The sequence below is a fragment of the Crocodylus porosus genome, unplaced genomic scaffold, assembly GCF_001723895.1.
Source record: "Crocodylus porosus isolate Cpor-Errol unplaced genomic scaffold, CroPor_comp1, whole genome shotgun sequence".
Taxonomy (NCBI): domain Eukaryota; kingdom Metazoa; phylum Chordata; order Crocodylia; family Crocodylidae; genus Crocodylus; species Crocodylus porosus.
The window spans coordinates 32,354,001-32,372,600 of NW_017728910.1; the positions used below are offsets into that span (position 1 = coordinate 32,354,001).

Here is an 18,600-nt window from a genome sequence, read left to right on the forward strand (position 1 = left end):
AACTATGAAACTATGACTCTTCATCTTTGGGTATCACTAATTGGTTTCTCTATGGTTGCCATGTCTTGTCCTTTCAGCATATACCCTGCAGGCCAGTCACTGCCTACGCCCTTAGGCTGTGGGGCTGGGCTGGACCAGGCTGTACTCCTGGGCTACAGGGCTGGGCCAAACCAGTGGTCCATAGCCAAACCCAGGTGCAGTGGTCCATAGCCTCCCCCACAACCACTGCCCACACTCCTGGCCCACAGCAGCTGGCCATGAGCAGGCAGTGGATGACAGGACCTTCACCTCCACCCACCGTGCAATAAGTTTGCTCTCCTGCCACTGCTGTCAGGAGAGGGAGGGGGCAGGGAGCTTGCAGGCATATTGTGGCCCTCACATGGGGCTGGAGGCAGAAGGCAGCAGGCACTGACCCCACCCCCTGGGGCCACACCAGCCCAGGCCATGCTGCCACACTGGGAGGCAGCAGTGAGTTGGGCTCCATAACTAGCCTCAGCTTCCCTCTCCCCCCCACCCTGCATCCAGGTCACATCCCCCTTCCCTGTTCTTCCCCACAGCCAGCTGGCCCCTCCTTGGAGGGACTTGGCCCAGGGCCCCCCTCCGCCCCCCACCCTGCTCCCTGCAATGGGGGAATTAAACCCTCCACTTCCTCTCAGGCTACTGACATCTAGTCACCATGGCCCCAGGTGCACAAGCTAAGCCTATTGGTGCCCATGCAGCCCTTTACCCTGCAATGGGGGAATTAAATCCCCACTTCCCTTCAGGTTACAGGGGTATGGCCCCACTCCTGCTCCTGGTGCTGAAGCAGTGAAGGGGGTGGGGACTGGAGACACCTGGCAAAAGCTGCTGCCCACTTGCCAGGCAAACCCAGCAGTACTCTAGACCAGGGTTTCCCATCCCTACTCCCTTTCTCAGCCAGCGGGAGCGGTGATAGTGCTCTGGCTAGGGAGAAGAGGGGTAGGACCAACCCTGCTTGGATGGAACAGACAGCCCAGCCCAGGGCTGCAGAGCATGCTGGGATGCTGGAGGACACTGATTTAACTTAAACCAGGAAGGGATCTGGGACACAAGTTTCATAAACTGTTTTGACCTCAATTGATTAAATCTGATACTACATTCAACTAGGTTTATCTCAAACCAGTTCCAGCCATTTGGAAACTGGTTTAAGTGCACTGAACTTATGTTCTATTACAGGTTTAAACCAATTTCTGATCATTTAAACTGATTTATGTGTGACTTCTGTCCATAGCCCAAGTTAGCTGCAGAGAAATCACAACCATGAGTAGTGAGGGACCTGAATTTAAAGCTTTCTTCATCGGGGGAATTTGAGCCTACATATCTTGCTTCCCAGGAAATTGCTCTAACATTGCCAGAGTGCTCTCCATTCCTCTCCTCAAAGTTGGGCAGGAGGTTGTGAAGATAGGTGGGCCAGGAGGTGGTGAACGAAATAGAGAGGGAGTGCCCCCTTTCCAGTACCCTGGAAAGGAGAAGACATTAAATTCTGGCATGGGCCTATACTCCCAGTGGGGCACAAACTATCTCAGTGTTGTTCATTTGTTTTATCTAAGGAATATTAATTGCCAAGTACAGTGGGTCAGCTTCAAAGGGAGGACTGGAGAGCACTCTGAGCATTGTCTATCCTCTGCCCTGTTAGTTAAAACACTTTATTAAGAACAGATTATACAAGTTCAAACCTCCTCTAGATGAGGGGGTTTTAGAACACCAGGCTTCCTGCTTATCAGATAAATTCCCGAACCAATAGACTATAAGATTAAAAGTAGGAACCCTCTCCTCTGTCACTGCCACTGCTTTAGTTTTGACACATAGACATGCAGAGTGACCTTATTCTGCCAGTGGTTGAAACAGACTCTTAAACTTTGTATAAGTGCCAAAAGCTGCAGTTACATAGTATATGAGCACCACTTAGGCATGTAAAGGGAAAATAGGATTTAGCCCTTCATAACTAACTAGCCTTCTGAGAACAGAATTGGTTGTATTAGATTCCCAAACATTATTTTATACTTTGCTTAATCTGGATTGTGCAACTAGTGAAAAACAGCCCTTTCTTTTCACTGTGATAGAACTGCAATAGGCTGTTCATATCTGGTAATGAATGAACCTGCCTTTGTGAGTGAGAATGGTATCATGATATACAAAAGTAAAAGAAAGAATACAGCCATATAAGCATGAATTCAGAGCCACATTGAAGTATTCAATAAATGTGTCTTCTGAGCTGTTGAGTATTACCCAGTAATAGTTTTGGAAACGTGTGTCACCTTGTTCCCCTTACTCTGATTAAAAATGGGAAACTACATTTTACAGTAAATCTGCAATCAGGGGTTTGGGGATAAAGGATTCTCCTGAGAGGCAGAGCAGCAATATAAAGCTATTAATAAAACATGTCCTATAAAAGTATCACTGTGCTAAGTATTAGATCTTGTTTGGTTAGCATCACCCCTTGTGCAAATATTTATCAAGGGATTGTTAGACACTTTGTGCATCTTTTTACAGCAATTCCTCAATGACTAAGAAGTATTTATTCAGTGTTCTACGCACTCTATGCAAGGCAATACTACGCGGTATTTTTAAATAATTTTAACGTATAACCTCTCAGTATATTTGATAAGGTTTCTTAGATTAGTTACCTCAATTAGAGTAAACAAATAATAATTGAAGCAAATGATATATGAATAAGTAGTGTGATTGTGAAGACACCACTCTCACCATAGTTCACTTGTATAGGTGTCTCAGAGTAGACTAGAATTCCTACATCTCCACCAGTGGAGGAAAGTCAGTGTCTGTGACAGATGACATTATGCATTATGACATTATGCAGATTCATTGTTGGCACAAGACCACTGAATACTGCCTGGCGGGGGGGCGAGGCGGCATCCGGAAGTGGGGGTTGGGACCACCTGGAGTTCAGAACCGTGTGCAAGACGTATTTTTCCCTTTCATTTCTTCTTAGTAAACCAAGGTTACCAGATCACCCACAAATGGCTAGTTATTATATAAATGTTCTTTGTAAATGTTTTAAATATAGATCTGTATCTGAATAACACCTTTAGATTATAAGGAATCAGGAGTGGAGTTGTAAACGTCTAACTAAAAGAAAAACTCATATTGACCTAATAAATCAGCATCTTTTTCAAATCAAATTTCTGAAAGATTACAGCCTTATTCTGGGATTTTATTGCTCTACTTTTAGAACTCTAGCCATATAAAATAAATAGACTGGATTGTTTTGTTCAGGTTCCCTTGGGATGTAGCTACTATACAATTTTCTAAATGAAAAGGAAACAAGATCATTGAACTGCACCTAAAACATTTGGAAAATCTGGCTTACCTGCTAAGGTGTGTGAAATAAGTTCAATTGTTTGACCTTATCTCATCTGAAATATAAAAGAATAGATTTATACTACATTATGAGTTAAAGTAATACAGACCACAATGATCATTTCATTCTTAAGCCCCTACTTGTTTCTACAGTGCTAATCACAGTGAAGGCACAACAGGCATCAGATCCCCTATGATGTGACACAAGCAGGTCCTCTCTCATCAGCATTGATTGTGCAGACCCTTTAATGTGATAATCCTATATCCAATTACTGTTTTAACTCAAGCCTTAATCCTAAACTTAATCAGCATCTGAACATTACCTTCTCAGTTTATACTAAAAAATAATTATGGTAGGCTATTGTGTTTGTTTACTAGAATCTCTCATATTGTAATAGTTGTTTGCATATGTATCTATTATTTAAGTTTATTTTAGAATTGTGTAAACAACCAGTAAATTGGAACAGTTTAAGAGAACTGTTTTTTAGTCAGCTAGGAAAGTCCATATTTGCTTATCTAACCAGCAAACAACTCCACACATTGACTTGACAGACTAGTATGAAATATTATATAAATGCATATTAATTTCAGCATCAGACTTTACCAATTAACCTTGCCAATGTGAACCCAGATTAGTTTTAAAGAGAGACTTTTAAAAGTTGTTTTTGTGTACATACTAGTCTGCTTTCAAATGTTAATAATGCTGACACTATCAATTAAAAATTGTCAGTGCTTTGTGCACATCACAGACAGTGGTGCTGTAAATTTATACTCAAAGGGCAAAACAGCATACAAAATCAAAAGATTCCAATTTCTGTTTTACAAATCAGTCAAACATGTTTTTCTTTTAAGTGATTTTAAGAACTTGACCATTACAGTCATACTTTACATCTGTGGCCTGGTTATAGACCCTTAAAAATGTAGTTTCATGATGGTAGAATAGCTTTCACAACATTGTATTCACCATGGCAATAGAAGAAAATATCCTTTTCTTTATTCCTACAACTGATGGTAGCATTTACACACCTGCAACCAGCTTTGTTTGCAGAAATGATGTAGCAAAGCTACAGTGGTATTTTGGAAGTGCTTTTGGTTGCCAAGTGGGAAACTTTAGGGTTTCGGTCCCACATGATAGGTCTCCAAAGGAGTGCCTCCTATTTCTCAACACTGACCTTTCCAAATGATTAAAGATCAACATTGTGAGTTCTGGTAGGGATACTACTAGAAAGGTGACAGTTGTTATATGGAACCTCACGGGACAGTATAATGATGAAATGTATGGTAACTAGGCTCCAGGATTCCTGAAGGCTGAACAGAACCTTTCCTACCCATGTCAGGAACAAAGGGATATATGCTTCAGATCAAGGAATTAACAGATGTTCTATCCAGTGCAGATACTGCTATCTATATCATTGCAAATCTCCAGCCACATGTAGTGATAAATATTTTATTTAAGTTTTATAGTGAAGTATAAATCTGTTATTGCAAACCAACCTGTTTCTTCCTTTTGATAGACTTTGATTCTGAATTTCACAAGACCTAATAGGAGTGTATGGTCTGGTCTTGGCATGTATAGACAAAAAGGGGGCCCAAAAGTGATGTAGTAGGTATTTAAAAACACCACTTCAATTTAGGGCCAATTAAACCCCTGTGTCATGCACACACCTGACTTACCTGCCTCTCTGGCAGCAGGGAACAGAGGGTGAGCTGCCAGCGGGTGGAGTGGTCCCTGGGCTGCAGAGGGGCTGGTGCTTCCCTCCACAGTAATGGCAGACCCCCCTCCCCACCCCCAGTGGCACCCACCTGCAGGCACCTGGCTCAGGCAGTCCTGGGGGCACTGCAGCTCTGGAGGGAAGCACCAGTCCCCCACAGAGTGCAGGCAGGCTCCGGGGCTGGGGGGAGATCAGGTTTGCCACTTTTTATTTTTCCTCTTTTGGGCAGAGCCTTTCCTGGACTGCTGCCAGGCTGCCTGCAGAGCTTCCTGCAGAGCCCCTGAGCTGCATGGAGCCCAGTGCTTTGCTCCACAGCTGGTAGGGCAGCAAACTAAAATGCCTCAGAGGATTTTTAGTTTGCTGCACCCCAAGTCATTTAAGGTGCATTACGCCACTGAATTTGCTACAGCAACTGTAATCAATGTGCAATGTGCCACTGAGGCATACAAACCCCAACACCATTAAAGCAGTGCAAAAACGTTTAGCCCGCTTTAAAGTGTCATTCACACATGCCCCTTGTTTTGTCTACACACGGCCTTAGGATAGATGTATCCATTCTTCTTAGTCAGATCGCAGTTGTCAGAGGAAATTATATTTCTTCCTCAAGTTTTCACACGTGAAGTCCTCAGGGATCAATCCTATCAATTTCTTGTTGGCACACATGTATCCGACCTATGATATGGTCTCTTACATTGCCCACTTTATATCCCCCTTTCAGTGGATGCAGCCAAAGTAACTGCAAAATCTCACAAACACCAGCAAAATATAATATGTGAATGAGGAACAGCTGGCTTAAACAATCTCCTGGCAAGGCAGGAGATGTGGGAAAGAGGAGCTAGCCAGGGTCCTGATCTTACCCTCCACTGACAGAACCTGCTCTTCAATGTGCAACATGGTTGGCAATACAGGGGTCACATAGAATTCATCACTAATCCCAGAATCTCACACTGTCACATGCACACTATCAAGAAATGGTCCCTTCTACCTTTTAGCTCTTCCTCTTCCACTCAAATAAGGACCTCTTCATTCATTGCCACTTTCAGGTTGGAGTTCTGAAGCTGAACTGTGAATGAGAAACATAGCTTGTCAGATACAGCAATAGCCCATTATCTAGGTAAAAAAGATAGGAAAGTATGCATATCCTGGATGTATGTCCCTTCTACTGCACTTTGTGCTACCCTGTGCTAGCTAACTCCTGAACTGGAAACAAATGTAGTTACCTCCATACAGTGCTATAGGTACTACAGTCCCTGCAGTAGCAACGTCAGGGCCAGCCCATGCAGATCAAGATAGCATGTTTGAGAGCCAATTAGACAGCTAACAAATTTGGGACTTTCAGTGCTGAGAGGAGCAGTGCCTAAATACCTTTGGAAATCTGTGCCTTCATGAGTGAAACTAATTTCTTTATGGCAGACTAGTTGCTTGTGTGGCAGAATGACATCTCTCTCACCCCAAACTCTGCCATCAGGCAGATGCCCAATCTGACAATTTGATTACCATGGTCACTGCAAAGACTAAACACCCCTGGCCCCATCAGCTTCAGATAACCCTGAATTGTAACCTGAGCTGGATAGATTCCGGGGGCGGGGGTTGAACCTGCTCCCTCTGCCTACATGACTGGCCTCACACATCTGGGTTGGGGCTTAAACTCCTTGTTGTTCTAAGCAATGTCACAGGGAGGGGGCTAGAGACCCAGCAACCAGTGATGCATTTCAAATTGGTTGGCTGGCAGCCAACAGTTGCTGACCTTCATTGGATCAGGTAAATAGAGTCATAAGGTCATAAGTTAAGGACTGCCTTGGAGGCAAGGCAGCAGCCATAATGAGAACTCTCAGAGAAGCTGGACCATCTGAAACTCTCTCTCTCTCTCTCTCTCTCTCTCTCTCTCTCTCTCTCTCAACTCATGATCAATGAACTTCTTGCCTCCAGAGGGAATCTTCACTTGGCTATAGATGATACTCATGAGAAAGCTACTTGAGATCTAACTAGATATATAGCTTGCAGTAACACAAATGTGTTATCAAGGCTACCATGCCACTGTTTTTTCTAAGGGTTTTCTCTGATATTGCTCTACCCTGTACCTTATTCCAAACCTAATCCTTGTAACCAGTAAAGTTCTCCTTTGTACCTAGCATGGGAGACTTATTGGGAGAGGATCTAAATTATGCCTTGGGGTCCCCTTGGTTCAACTGACTAAGGGAGACCACTATTTGTGCTTCAGACTGAGTGAAGCACCCCAAGTTCTTGCAGTGGGTCGAGTACCCCTCAAGGATTACTAGGCCTGTATTTCCCAGGGGGCACAGGGCCAAATCAGTCCAGACTCTGGGTGGGGGTGGTATTACCCCCAGGCTTGCAGGTGTGATCCAGAAAGGGGGTCAGCTAGACATGAGGTGCCCCCAGGGAGGCACTTGGAGCCTGGAAGGATGTTGGACACAGTGAGGTTGGTGGCCCAATACAGGAGCACCCACTACTGGCCTGCCACAGCTCACAGGCAGAAAGTTGTGTAATAAGCAAAAAGCAACTTCCCAGATGCTATGGTACCAAGAATTATCAGACAGTGCCCAAGACTGCTTTTTCTTGTTCCCCAACATACTGCTCCCAGTGCCTGAAACTGCAAAATGTACTGGCCGTGCTCTCTTTACTCAACAGTAAAGCCGAACTACAGATCTTTAGCACCCGAACTATTTGAGGGGATGTAATGCAATAAGCTAGCAAAGAAAAGAGGAGGTTTCATAGTTGGTAGGGTCTGAAGGGACCTGAGCAGATCATCAAGTCCAACCCCCCTGCCGTGGTAAGAAAGAGTACTGGGGTCTAATGACCCCGGCAAGGTGTTCATCCAGCCTCCTTTTAAAGATCCCCAGGGTAGAAGCCAACACCACTTCTCTTGGAAGTTGGTTCCAGATCCTAGCTGCCCTGACAGTGACGTAGCACCTCCTGATATCTAGCCTCAATCTACCATCTGCCAGGTAGTGACCATTATTTCTTGTCACTCCTGATAGTGATTGGGGGGACAGGGACTCCCCCAGTGCCTGCTGGTCCCCCCGACCAGTTTGCAAATGGTCACTAGATCCCCCTCAGCCTTCTCTTGTGGAGGCTGAACAGGTTCAGGTCCCTTAGCCTCTCCTCATAGGACCTGGCCTGCTGACCCCAATCATGTGAGTGGCCCTCCTCTGGACCTTCTGCATGTTGTCCACATTGCTTCTGAAGTGCAGTGCCCAGAACTGGATGCAGTACTCCAGTTGCAGCCTGACCAGTGCTGCATAGAGGGGGAGGATCACCTCCTTGGACCTGCTTGAGATGCATTTGTGGATGCATGACAAGGTACTTGTTGGTCTTCCTGACACTGCTGGCCCCTGTTCATTTTGGCATCAATAATGTCTCCAAGATCTTTTTCTGCCTCTGTACTGATGAGAAGGGAGTTCCCCAGCCTGGTTCTTCCTCCCCAGGTGCAGTACCTTGTACTTGTCAGTGTTGAAACCCATCCTGTTCTCATCTGCCCACCACTGTAACCTGTCCAAGTCCAATTTCAACCTATTCCTCCCTTCTAGCATGCCCACTTCTCCCCACATCTTAGTGTACGGAGGAGGGGAACAGTGGCCTGGCTACAAGGCTGGGATGTAGGACTAACTTGCACCAAAAGCTGGTACAGACATATTAGCACTGATCAGCTGATATTGGGTCGAGTGTTTCTGGTGAACTGCTGGAAGAAGGACCTACTGTTCTAGCCAGAAGGACTGTTCCTCATCATTGTGTATTATTAATTAAAATGAAACTGCTGGATTGCAACTTCTTATAGCCAAATATTTCATTCTGGGACAGCTGTGGGGAGGGGGAAGAACTATGCTTTGTTGTTTTTCCTCTTTGTGGTGTAAATGGGAAGCTGACCTAGTTGTCTGAATTGACAGCATCCCACTCTCTCAAATAAGCCCCACAGAAGCACAAGAAAATGTCACATCATAAATCATATTTTGCCATTTCCCCCTCAACTTCTATTCAGTACAAATCTCTGAGAATATAATGGGTCTAAATACTTACCCTATGGCATGGGATATAATCTTAATATGATCCACAATACAGTAGTTATAAACTGTAATAAATTAATTGTAGAAACACATTTTCCTTTCAACATTTGTCAAAATGAAGGAAGCTCATTTTAGAAAAGGTGGCTTAATTAAATGTTTTTCCTAGTCTCGGTGCTCTTTCCCATACACTCGCATTACATTGTGTTATATTTTCCGTAGAGGGTTGGAAAACAATTTAGTGAAAAAGAACCACCCATTGATTTAGTATTAAAAAATGAAATAGCCTGTGTTAAACTATATCTTCCAGTGACCATACCTGGGAACAATATAACTTAGGTTAGAGATAGCAGATTTTCATGTACATCTGGATATTTACAATGATATACATTTAAGCTTCTGATTATGATGCTTGTAATCAGCCTAGCTGGTATGTTCCCACAGTGATACAGGAAACTCCTGTGAGTTAAAGGTTTGATGCTTGTTTACATAGACAGATTTTTTTTCTCCTTAGCAGTAATACAGTAAGTTCCTTAAGTCATTTTATAATAGTGTCCCACTATACAGTTTCAGCCAAGCTACATTTTTTCCCATTGAGCTCCCTGTAGCCCAGTCACACATTCAACAAAGATCAAACCATCTTCTGTTGGAAAGTCTTTTAAACCCCTAGCTGAATGCCACTAAACTCCACTAAAACTTGTAATTAATTGTAACATGTCTAACAGTTAACACTATAGTTACTGGCAGACTGGTGCAGGTACTAGTCCAGCCAGCCATCTGTACCTGCTATCAACTAAACCATGGCATTTCTTCTAACTTCCTTTATGATTAAAACTTGAGTGTCCGGTGCTAATAACTATTAGTAGTCAGAAGCAGAGGAAGTCCTGTCTTTTGGCACCCAAAGTTCTCCTCAGGGCCCAGCTGAATGCTTAGGCACTATACATCTGTGCTGAGGTCCCAGTTCATGGAATCTGTCCTTCAATTAAAAAAATAAGGTTCTAGCCTTCAGTTTTATGAAGAGTACTTTTTAAAGAATGACTCAGGTGTAACTCATACAAAAAATGTCTCTTGAGCCTGTAGACAAGGTGGAATAATTGCTCAGAGAGCTGTTCCATGATAATTGTTTCATGATAGGAGTCTTTTCTCTTGCGCCCTTTTATTCAGGAAGATCCACCACCATAAACTATGTGTGGCAGGGGAGGAGAAGGATACATAGCGGGTGGATCTCTCATTGCCTCTTCTGCAGTAGGTTAGGAGGGATGTCTCAGGTCTGTTAATCAGTAGGTGAGGGGCAAGGAAGGCTAGAGCAGGGGCAAGAAAAATCCAGCCCATGGGCTGGATTTGATCCACAGCAGACTCCATTTCCCAGAAGCCCCTGCCCAAGTCCCTGTGGACAGTTTCCATGGAGACCCTGTGAAGGGTGGGGCCATGACAACGTGGAGCTGTGACAGGCCAGGGCCAGGGTTTTCATGAATTTTTCTGAATCTCTCCAAATAGATTTGGAGGGTTCCAATTCAATTAGGAGAGATTAAAGGATCTCTGTGAGAGGGAAGGCAGGAGTCCCCCCAGCATGGCACAGAACCTGATCAGCACGCCCTGATACTTACCCCAGGAACAGAGATGGGCAGCAGCTGGAGGGAGACCCAAATCCCAATGCCAACACAAAAGCAGGCTCAGCGAGAGCTGGGGATGTGGCTCCTGAGCAGTGTGGGCTACTCAAAAGGCAGCTGGGAATTCAGCTGACCTAGCACCATGGAGGGAGGAGCAGAATGCCAGCTAAGAGGCTCCAGCCCCAGCCTGCACAAGAAGGAGCTGGGCATCTGCTGGAGGGCCCAGATGGGTGAGGCAGAGGGCAGCCCTGGGGGCCGATGGGGGCAAGGGAGCTCCACTGGAAGGCAGCATCCTCAAAGGATGCCACCAGGAAGCAGAGGGGCTCCAATCAGAAGCTCAGACGCCGGAGCTGAGGATGGCTCTTCTGGCTCAGGGGCATCCCCAGACAGCCTTACATCAGGCAGAGCACAGGGAATCATGAGCCCCCAGGAGAGGACAGCACCGTCTGGAGGGACCAAAGCGATGAGACCACAGGTCAGCTGGGCCCCAGGGAGGTGATACCAGAAGAGCTGGCACGGGCTGGACACAGGGCGGTTGCCGGTACACACGGCTAGTAAGGTACAGGGGACAGACAAGTCTTCCCCAAGGAACTGAGGGCCCAGAGAGAGGGAATCTCAGGAACCTGCCAGCAGAAGCAGCTCATTTACAATTGAGTTCTTCAGTTACAGTTTAACTCCAAATGGGACAGGTTTAGTTTCTCAGGAGGGTGGAAGCTGACCCCAGAGATGAGGGATGGACCCCTAAAGATTGACAGCCAGGAAGACCCAACCCTATCAAGGTGGGCAGTGTGGGAAGACCTGCGGGGAGCAGCATCTACCCAGGCTGAGGATGTGGTAAGGGTGGGGTAACATGGAGGTTTGGAGCCCCACAAAGACACCCACAGGCCCAAAATGCCTCCGGGTCCCCCAACAGGGAACTGCCTCCCCAACAAAAACACCAAAGATGTGGCAGGCGAGAAAAGGGACCATCTAAGGGGCACCAGAATCGAGTTTCACCCTGATGTCACTGGAGGGCAGGGCACCAATGAAGAGGTCCCCAAAGCCATACAACACCTACCAGTGACAGTCTCCTGATTCGATTTGGATTTGGCGATTTGGTCACCAAATCAGGCTGAATCTCTGTTTAATCAGATCAAGGAGCAAAGCTTCGCATAGTCCTAATTGCTACCTTAAATTTGACCTTGATCACTATCTTAACTGAAGTTTTCATCCATATTTATATTTTGGACTGCCCCCAAGGATATACCTTTGATGGTCATCGTTAGGTTTATTACATTAGCTGCCACTGTATTCTTATTAAGAACAAATTGCAGCCTGGAACTTTTATGCTAACAGAAAGAAATATTTCTTTAATTGTCATCTTTTAACCCTAAGAACCTCATCAAATATAGTTTAATAGCTGATTCCCAAACTGTTGAATGGTTGGAGAGTAATTGACATAACAATAATAATGAAGCCAAAGAGGGACAATTTGTTAAACTACCAAGGTTGACTCTGGAACTGTGTACACTATGAGGTTAGATGAAAATAACCTGATGCTGAACAAGCCCCTGCTGTTTCATGATCCTACTGAAATCTAGTAAAGGCAAAGCATGTACAGAGAAGCTTATTCATGAGAGAGCTTCCTACAAAGGATGATACTGCCACATTAGCTATCTCCTTTTGTGACCCTCCAATTTTACAGCACAGTCTTCTATGATTTATACCATTTTCCTAAATGCTAACCTCAAAGATGAGGCAAGTTAAGGAACTGGCAAATTTTAACTTCTATCCAGAGTATAAGAAGCTACTTAGACAAGAACTCGTCTCACAGCCTACTTATTGCTTGTGCCATGCCATTTACAACTCATGAACCAAAGGATGCTGTGAGCCAGATCCTTGCTCCTAATGTATTCCAGAATTAGGCTGTTCTGGTAGCAAAGACTAGATAAAAAGCTGAATGAGGTGCCTATTAAAGATATTTTTATGTAGCAGTAGAGTCTGTTAAACCATTGTATTCAATTTTATGCCTTTGTTTTTTTCCACAAGCACAGTGGGTGTGTAGGAGAAAGGGTGGGTTATGGCAGGGCTGTCCAACTTCAGTGTGGCAGGGGCTAAATGCAATGCTGGCGTGTGGGCCCCAGGCCACATACCACATGGGCCATTTGGGGAGAGCTCCCAGGATGACCCCCCTCTACCATTCCACACACAGCACCAGTGGCCTGTACATCCCCCACCTGGGGATTTGCCCCCCCACCTTTTCCAGATGCCCCTCCCACCCCCAACCACACTGCCATGTGGGTGGCACAGGGCACTGCTCACCCTGCAAAGCATGTTTTACGCTACACATAGGACTCTGATGCTTACTATGCTTCCCCAAGTCTGTGAAGGTTCTTTCCATGGATATATGATTGCATACCAGAAGGGTTAATATAATAGTAGCTGGAAAGTGATTAGTCTGGTAAATGCTATAAATCAAGTGGCAGTATGAAATTGGATACTAAATGTATTGGACGTTATTATTAAAAGAGAAATTCGATAATTTCTACTCATTTCTATCTGAAAATGAGAAATGCTCTGGGTAATGAATCTCCATGATCGGCTATAGTGCCTATCACTGGATCACTGGCAAGGTACTTTTTCAGTAAGATAAGGAATGTATCTGATCTATCTGAATTATTCGCCATATCATTCTGCTTGAGTGATACTAAACAACCTTCATAAATATTTGTGCTGTGATAGTCCCTGATAACAAAGAACCAAAAGTTAGATCCAAAAAGGGGACTTTGTTATCTCAATGCTGAGTTAAGCAGCACTTCACTTTGAGCCACCTAGCCCCAGAAATAGAATTGGCAACATCCATGCAAAGTACTTATACATCCTACATAGTGCATAGGTTGAACTGGGAAGCTGAGCAAGGAGCAGGATAACGTGGCCACAGACTTGCCTTAGTTTCTCACCTCCCCAGGATTCTGATATGTAAACTGCAGAAAAGCACCTGGTATTCACAGATGTGAACCTTTGCTGAAAGTTAGAATGCCTGAGCCCTTTCTGTCAATAACTTAGGTGTGGGGAAGGGGGAGTAATATTTTTATTCAAAAGATGACTACTAGAGGAGGGGGTAGTTTCTAGGGCTATGAGAAATTTTGCACCAAATTTCTTTGACACAGTTGCCGGCACAAGGTGCCCGAGGGAGGCAACAATTGGGTTCGTTGCCCGGTGTGCATCGCGCCAAATAAACACACTGGGGGGAGAAGCAGACAGAGTTTATTTGAACTCAAGTAAAAGGCACAGGGAGACTGTATTGTTTCAAATCCAACAGCAGGATTTTATACCCTGGTCAGTTTCACTGTCAGTGATTTTCCACCAGCTGGCCCCCTTCTTCCTCCCCTTTCCCTCCTCCTTTCTCTCTCCGAGCGGTGCCCTTGCATTCCACAGATAACAGTTTTAGCTCGCCTGCTTTCCAGAAGGATAGGAGATTGCAGGCGCCATAGAAAGGGTTACAAAGGTTGGGCAAAGGGTGGGGGGTTTTGGCTCATCTGAGCCTGGAGCAGAAGGACTTCCTCAACACTCATGGTCTTCCATCCCTCTGAGTTACCCAGGGTTATGCCCAGTGACACCAACAACACTGTTTCGACTCATGTCAAGGTCAAAACAGCAAAAGTGAAACAAAACAGATATTGTCAAAACAGCCTTGAAACAAAACGAGGCAAGTCAAAACATTTTGCCATTTTGACCCTGTTTCAACGTTTCACCCATAGGCTATAATGGGGAAGGTGGAAACAGCCTATAACTTTGTCATTTCTGGCCTGATTTGGATGAAACTCGCAAAACTGGTATCCCCTTCTGCAGGCATGGAGGCTGCCACGTTTCACAGAGATAAGTGCAGGGGGTTCAGGGAAACTGCACCCCAAAGTCTTGAAAGCAAAACTCATGTCACGGGCACGTGTTAAGCCACAGCAGGGTCAAACCTGCAGGCATGATAGCCCCTGCTAGGCCACAAAGCCTGCTAAGTTTCAAGGAGATAGGTGCAGAGGTTTGGGGGAAACTGTACCTCAAGCTGCAGACAAGCAAAACTCATGACATGGGTGACACTGTGTGTGTTAAGGTGCAGCAGGGTGAAAGCTAAAGGCCTGCTGGCCCCTGCTGTGGCCACGAAGCCTGCCACCTTTCAAGGAGAGAGGTGCAGGGGGGTTCTGGGGCCATGTGCCTCTAGCTGCTGACCTGCAGTTTTGACCCTGCTGTGGCTTAACACATGCATGTGATTTGAGTTTTGCTTTCAAGATTTTGGGGTGCAGTTCCCCTGAACCTCCTGCATCTATCTCCATGAAACATGGCAGGCTTCATGCCTGTAGAAGGTGCTACCAGTTCTGCAAGTTTCATCCAAATCAGGCCAGAAATAACAAAGTTATAGGCTGTTTCAACCTTCCCCATTATATCCTACGGGTGAAACGTCAAAACCAGGTCGAAACAACGAAACTGTTTTGACAGAACAGAACAGAACAGTTGTTTCAATTCGAAACAAAATTTGAAACAGAACACTGTTCCGTCGAAATGCTGGTCAAAACGGAACGCTGCCGTTTTATACAGCCCTAGTCGTTTCCTCTCTTGATGTAGCTGAATGGCTACAGTCCTTACCCAAGAAATGGAAAAGCCAGGTTCATTTCCCCCTGTCTGCTTGAGGGTGCCCTAACCCCCTAGGTATACCATATGTGGGGAGAAAGAAGAGGGTTCTTTAGTGCTCTTGTTGTTGAAGTTGTTCCACTTTGTTTGGAATAATTAAGTGTTCAGTAACCAGAGAGAGGGACTACACCTAGTGATTAGGGTACTCAGGAGCAGGGAGCTCTGGTTTCTGGTCCTGCTCAGAGAATTATTTCTGTTTTTTATCCACTGATGACTTAAGTAAAACACTTAAACAGTTCTAGGACCAGAACCCAGGTACTTCCTTCCCACCCCACACCCCTTCCCTCTACCCACTAGTGACTAACCTATTAAGTTGTCCTCCTTTGTCTGGCCTCCTGAATTTTATAGTCTCTCTTGTACAATAAAACAACTTTGACAGGAGTAATAGAGATGTCCTCATCTCAGAACAGCCTATAATTAGGCCCCTGTCCTGCAAGATAGAAAACGAGAGTCTGAAACTGTTTAGGATAGAAGGGAACTCAGCCTAGTTCCTACACTTGCCTGGCAGAATACTGTAATCATTATACTATTGCTGTTGCTGCTCTAGTGGCCACATTTTAAAAGAAAGTGGCAACACCTGCATTTTGTAAGGGGTATTGTCTTGTTTGTATGTTGATTATGCACTGATTACTTTGATGTCCCTGTGGTTACATTCTGAGTCCCATTTAGGCCTCAGTCGGTGAGGGGCAGTTCTGGGCATGTGCATAAGCAGATCTGCAGGCATGGAGAGAACTTTCAGGTCAAACAGGGAAGGGCCTAATGAAGTTTATGGACCACTTGACTAGGGCTTTCTTGAATTGCTGTTTTGGATGTAGTGCTAAAAGCACCAGCTAGATACCTAAATCACTTGATAAATCCAGCCCCAAGTGGCTATCCCACAGGGAAAAGGAAATAAGCAGCATTTTTATTTCTTGGAAAAATAGATATTTGAGAGAGGAAGCAGTCAACAGGAATTTAAGATTCATACTCTTCAACTTATTGTCAATGCCTCTGCTTTATCACAAAAATCCAAATTTATCTGTAGGTATTTCAAGCAAATTTTCTGAAATTACAAATCAACAGAGCTTGGGAATAGGGTTATTAAGTTGCATGAGGGATTATTTACATTTATCTTTTAAAATACTGTGACAAAGTTTGCTGTGATCCATTAGTGTGAGTAAGCATATGAGAAATGGGATTAACTGTATAGCAAATGGCAAACTGAAAGTGAATTGTTTCCAGTATATTCCTACCCGGACTTTGCCTTCAATTAAAATATCCCAAACTTTAATTCAGATGCTAACATGTCGTTAACATCCAACATACTAAATTTACTGTGGAATCAGTCAAACATAGTATCTTTGGACTGTGTATAAACACGCTGTTTAGAATGTCTTAGAACTAACTTCTGCATTAGTTTTCTATTAGAATAAGACAAAAAGTAAGCTAATGATTTGAAACTTCAAGGTAATGTTAAGCATTTTGGTAGTCCATTGGAAACAGTTAGATGATACATATAACTGAAGTTAAGCAGATGCTAAATACCTTGCTGATTACAGACTTCTGTGAGGATGGAAGGAGTAGTCTCACAAACCTCAAAATAAACACCTGAAGAAAGTACTGGCCTGACTGAAGACCAGTCACTTCAGTAGAAGTTCAGTATGGTGAAAGACCAGTCACTTCAGTAGAACTGGGATTTGACCTCCAGGCTTGGATTCTTGATCCAAATAATCACTATGGATATTCATGTGTTAACTGCTATTCATCAGGTACTGCTTTTTATTTTGCAAATATGAAAGTGTATCTGTCTTATTTAAAGAGTGTGTGCATTGATAAACATGTCCTTGATTTTTGAGTAATGCTGACTAAAAAAAATCAATTAAATTCCCCTCACAGCCTCCATTGTAATATCATTTGCTGAAAACTGTTTTGTTTTTTGGGGAAACTAAGAATATTTTTGAATTTTAACTTGGAAGTTTCTTATTTTGAAATGTCTATTCCAATTAAAAACAGATAATTTCCAATCAATTTTGCTTTGAAAAGTAATTTTGCTTTAGGTTTTTGAAAACCAGGAGTTAGTAATTTTCCAGTTTCAGTTTTCAGAGTTTCTTCTCCTTTTCCCCTACCATTCTGTCTCTTTTATATTCATTTCCACCTATTATTCTTGCCACTGGAAAAAGCTTTTAAAAAGGCATGGGTTTGGGGGGGGAGGGTTGGGAAGGGGGTTAAGTTCACATGCATCTTGATACACTTTCCTTTTGGAAGGGGAAGGAGGAAAGAAAAAAAAAGAAAAGAAAAAGGGGGAAGGGGGAAATGAGGAAAATGCAAAAACCAGAAATACAAAACAAAGTTCTTAGGTCCACAGTCTAAAACAAAATGCTACATCCCTTCTTTAAACAAAAAACTTCCAATTTTAGTTTCACTTTGAAAACTCCTGCAAAAGTTTAACAAAAATTTAGTTTTTTTTAATTCCAAAATTCCAACAATATTCCATCTTCCAAAATTTTTCATAGCTCTGTTCCTATATTAATATTCCTCTGAACCAAATACTTCCTAAACGTCCAACAGTCATGTCATTTCCTGGTAAAATCATGTACAGCCTACAATTCACATAAGTACCTAAGAGTCAAGAACTGGCCCAGGTTCAGTGGTTTTTCTGAGCCACTGCTTCATTCTGAAGGAATAAGTCAGAGTTAGCTCAATAGAGTGATCCAGATTTGGATGGAAGACAAGTTTAGAAGATCATTTTTTTCTCCCCTCACTTCCAATGAGAGAAAAGTAGCTCTTATCAATGGAGTTTTAGAAATTAAATAAAGAAAAAAAAATATTCGATTATCCTGTGACAACACCTAAGGGTCTATATGGGGAAACTGCCTTCCTCAATATCATATCTAATGTATCTGTTGAGTAGCAGCATTTCCTCAGGTAACCAAGTTACTCCAGCAAAGCTTATCAAGAAGTCCGTTTGTGAGAGACTGGCAAAAGGCATGATGCTAAAGGATAGCCAACATAGTTTTGTTCAGGCAGGTCATGTATAACCAACCTTGTCTCCTAACCAACCTCAAAATAACCAGTGACATGAATATATAAGTTAGGAGAAGATGTCTTGGACAGCACAATGGCTGAAAGGGACCTTGGGGTTATCATAGAATCATAGAAGTAGGGTCAGAAGGGACCTTGTAGATCTTCAAGTCCTGGGCAGGAGAAAAACTGAGCTCAAATGACTCCAGCCACATAGGCATCAAGCCTCTTCTTAAAGACCCCCAGGGTAGCAGCCAGCAC

The 18,600-nt window shown here is 43.9% G+C and overlaps 1 protein-coding gene and 1 long non-coding RNA gene across 2 annotated transcripts in view; both read left to right on the forward strand.

Annotated features, from left to right (window-relative positions):
- Positions 1 to 18,600, forward strand: part of SLC9A9 (solute carrier family 9 member A9) — a 416,256-nt gene that overhangs the window by 250,861 nt on the left and 146,795 nt on the right. The window lies entirely within an intron of this gene.
- LOC109308584 overlaps positions 11,350 to 18,600 on the forward strand; it is a 20,283-nt gene continuing 13,032 nt past the window's right edge. The window contains exon 1 of the long non-coding RNA XR_002100644.1: positions 11,350 to 11,517. This is a non-coding gene — a long non-coding RNA (uncharacterized LOC109308584). The remainder of the gene's footprint in view (positions 11,518 to 18,600) is intronic.